The sequence below is a fragment of the Bos taurus genome, chromosome 14 (genome assembly GCF_002263795.3).
Source record: "Bos taurus isolate L1 Dominette 01449 registration number 42190680 breed Hereford chromosome 14, ARS-UCD2.0, whole genome shotgun sequence".
NCBI classification, from domain to species: Eukaryota; Metazoa; Chordata; class Mammalia; order Artiodactyla; family Bovidae; genus Bos; species Bos taurus.
The window spans coordinates 18,478,690-18,482,517 of NC_037341.1; the positions used below are offsets into that span (position 1 = coordinate 18,478,690).

A 3,828-nucleotide genomic window follows, 5' to 3' on the forward strand; every position below is an offset into this window, starting at 1 on the left:
TTCATGTCCAATTAATATTTTATAATTTCAATCCATGGAGCATTTCCTTTATGAGATGATGTCTTTAATGAAATGTATGACATAAATTTTGAAATCTAGTGATATTATAATTGCAACATTCAGTTGGCTTCTCCTTTGATATTGGCCACCTCTTCACTTTCATTTTCAATATTATTAACTAATATTTGTCAAAACAAGTAAAGTTACTAAGAGGAACGTAAAATAGCTAAAAAAAAATTACTCTGAAAATTCTCTTAGGAAGTGATGAAGGCAAAACACAACTGCCCCCTCTGAGGTTTGAACTCAGGACCTTCAGATTATGAGACTGATGCGCTGCCTACTGCGCTAAGGAGGCAAGTTGAAAACATGGTTCACTGTGGACACTCCTCACAAACAGGCATTTTTCTTTGAAGCCTGAAAACTGGTAGAATATTAGAATCATCAATTTTTTTTTATTGCTTTCAAAATACATTTCAACAATTGGCTCAAACTGTCTTTCAAAATTGAAGCTGCTTTAATTATACAGAATTTTCTAGTGTAGAGACACAATATACCAAGATAAAGTTAACCAGTGTTTTTATACGTGTGCTCTGCTGCTGCTGCTGCTAAGTCGCTTCAGTCGTGTCCGACTCTGTGCGACCCCATAGACGGCAGCCCACCAGGCTCCCCGGTCCCTGGGATTCTCCAGGCAAGAACACTGGAGTGGGTTGCCATTTCCTTTCCAATGCATGAAAGTGAAAAGTGAAAGTGAGGTCGCTGAGTCTTGTCCGACTCTTGGCGACCCCATGGACTGCGGCCCACCAGGCTCCTCCATCCATGGGATTTTCCAGGCAAGAGTGCTGGAGTGGGGTGCCACTGAGTCCAACCCTTTGGACCCTATGGATGGTGGCCCGCTTGGAATTCTCCAGGCAAGAATATTGAGGTGGGTTGCCATTTTCCTCCTGCAAGGGATCTTCCTGACCCAGGGATTGAACCTGTGTTTTCTGTGGCCAATGCAGGAGCGTTCTTTACCACTGAGCCACCTGGGAAGCCTTCCTTTATGTGACCTTTTTCTTATATTAGGGCTTCTGCTGTGGCTCAGCTGGTAAAGAATCTGCTTGCAGTGTGGGAGACCTGGGTTTGATCCCTGGGTTGGGAAAAAAGGCTAGCCACTTCAGTATTCTGGCCTAGAAAACTCCATGGATTGTATAGTCCATTGGGTTGCAAAAAGTCAGACACGACTGAGTGACTTTCACTTTCACTTTGTCTTCTATTAAGCTCCTTGCCCTTAAAGATCCAGGAAAGGATGAAGGAAACGGTAGGAATATTTTGGAAGAGGGTGGATTGCAAAATGTTGCTTATTGTCCTGATATTTAATATAATTTAACTGAGAAGAATATAGCTGCATTTTGTTCTGGCAAACAACAGCGTTTTCTTGAAGACCTGTAACATGCATTGCTACCATGGTTCTAGCTGAACAACCATGCCATTCCAAGCAGGTCACATAAGGTGATTTCTGCAACCTTCTAAAGCTATTAGTAGTTTTGGATGATTTTTCCATGCAAATCTTTGCTTTCCCTACTGACTAGTTATGATGAAAAGAGACTGCTTTTAGTCCTAGTAGGTGAAAGAATCAACTAGGTGTGAAATCTAAGCAACCAGAACAAAGATACACAGGCTGGCAGACCTGGGTGGAGTGAGGGAGTTTATTTTCAACATCTCTGTAGGGTCATTTGTGTGTAGATGTAATGCAAAGTTAACTTCAAGGAAAAAGGACATAGATTTAAAGAAAACTACACATTAGTCATTTAATTTGCATATCTACACCTCTTCAAGATTACAGTTTCACTTTAGGAAACAGAGCATTAATAGTTCGACTTTTAATTAGCAGCTACCAGAGCTGTCATTTTTAAGATATCAGTTCCATATTTACTCACAATACTCCTTTCAAGAACTCTGAAAAGCAGTGGAGAAACAGACATAGAGAACAGACTTATGGACATGCAGAGAGAGGAAGAGAGGGTGAGATGTATGAAAAGAGTACATGGAAACTTACGTTACCATGTGTCAAAGGGATAGCCAATGGGAATTTGCTGTATGTCTCAGGGAACTCAAACAGGGGCTCTGTATCAACCTAGAGGGGTGGGATGGGGAGGAGATGGGAGGGAGGTGAAAGAGGAGGAGACATATGTCCACCTATGGCTGACTCATGTTGATGTTTGACAGAAAACAACAAAATTCTGTGAAAGCAATTATCCTTCTATTAAAAAAAAAAAAAAAAACTCTGAAAAGTTACCAAAGCCTATGTTGTCCAGGGGGGCAGATAAGAAAATTTTTCTGTTAGCTGAAAGGAAAAAAAAAAAAAAAAAACAGATATCCATAGATGGCCATAACATTGTGTAAAACACACCTGCTTTGAATACAAAATATAAAACACCAGAAATAGATTAGAGGGAGGGAAAAGAGAGTCAATAAAGTGACGTGACTGAGGAAAGACACCCTACCAGACAAAAGGACACATTGTGTTCAGGTGCTTTTTATTCCTGAGAAGAACAGATTTATCAAACTATCATGTTAAGAGTAAAAATCACAACCACGACACAATCAAAAGTTTCCGTTGTTTGTGAAGTTGACTGGTCAAGATACTCAAGGTTTTGTCTGTTGAACTAGAGTGTAAGCTCCTGTAGGTTAGGAATTATAGCAATTTTTTTTTCTGCCTGTCTCTTTTAGAAGGTATGGCAAAGATGCTGTCTGCCTCACAGACCTATAAAATGGCCCTGCTGAATCCGTTCTCACTCAGGTCCCTCGACACACTTCTGACTGGGGGCAGAGGGCAAATTGGACATCAAAGAGTTGCCAAAGGCTTTTTTGCTGTGGAAGGCTGAGGAGCTCTGGATGATTCTTTGATCTCTGTTTCCCTCCCCCTCCCCCCTCTGCCCCCACACATACCTCACATCAGTCTTCCCTAGACCCCACCCTGTGTCTCTGCTCTCCTCAGCTGCTCTCACAGAAGACCCCTGACATCCTGGTCCACATTAAGGAACGAAACTAAACAAGAGTGCAAACAATCAACCTTCTAATCCAGACAAGCTGCTGTCATAGCCTTTGGCTCCCTTATCTGCACAGAGAAAACATTTGGTGAAACCTTTTAAATCTCAGTTTAAAAAAAAAAAACATCAGGGGCAGTTTTTTCCCTCCCCCCACCCCCTTCTTCATTTTATATAGAACCCAGATTCTACTGCTCTCTTTGGCTCACCTGCGAAAGAATCAAGGGGGAAAGTTTCTAAGGTATTAAATCTGAAGTATTTACATCTAGCTATAGAATTCTTGAAAATCTTTACAACTTAAAGATTTTCTACTGTAAGCAAACCTGTCCTGAAAGTGCAGCATTTCATGAACTGCAATGTACAAGCAGAGGATGGTTTCTTTGGAAAACAAACTGATAGGCTTGTTAAAAAAAAAAAAAAAAAACCTATGTAAATGTTAGAATCTCTTACATACTGGAACACACAAGAAGAGTAGTCGAAAATAAACTTCAGTTTCATCAAGAGAGGCTTGGTTCAATATAAAAGATTGTCTAAAATGTATAAGATGTTTTAGAATCTACTCTAAGAAAGAGAATATGCGATCACTAGCTTTGATGTTTTAGATTTCAAATGCCTAGAGGAAGGGAACTGAACCCCATGACCTTCTGAGGACTCTGCTCAGTGTGTGAAGCTCATTCCAGTTCTGGAATCGGCAGATGGTGTTCACCCTGGATTGAGTCCCTAAGTCAAATCCTGTACAGCATCATTCAAGTATGTTCTGCTAAGTAGTAGTCTCGTAGCCTTATCATCAACACTTCACCCC

At 40.8% G+C, this 3,828-nt stretch overlaps 1 non-coding gene across 1 annotated transcript; it reads right to left on the minus strand.

The window, feature by feature from the left end:
* Positions 1-282: 282 nt before the first annotated feature.
* On the minus strand, positions 283-355 carry TRNAM-CAU (transfer RNA methionine (anticodon CAU)). The gene has a single exon. It is a non-coding gene; the product is annotated as a tRNA-Met (tRNA).
* Positions 356-3,828: the final 3,473 nt, after the last annotated feature.